The following is a 258-nucleotide window of genomic DNA, read 5'->3' on the forward strand; positions in this document are numbered from 1 at the left end:
AGAAACATCTCTTCGGTCACGTGGTCAAATAGCTCCCAGCTGCTGTTCAACGTCCCTCCCAATTGAGCTGAGCTGTTGTTGTTTAGCTCATTTCCCCTGATAAACCCTGCTAATTGTGGACTACATAATGATGGCATAATCACCCTCTGTGTGCTTGCCAAAAATACATGTAGCCTAGGCGATATAGTACTCTCATTCATTTTTATTTAAACTTCTTTGTAGTCGAAAGAGTTGGCAAAAGCAAGCCAATCAGTTTTA

The sequence above is a fragment of the Danio aesculapii genome, chromosome 23, assembly GCF_903798145.1.
Source record: "Danio aesculapii chromosome 23, fDanAes4.1, whole genome shotgun sequence".
Taxonomy (NCBI): Eukaryota; Metazoa; Chordata; class Actinopteri; order Cypriniformes; family Danionidae; genus Danio; species Danio aesculapii.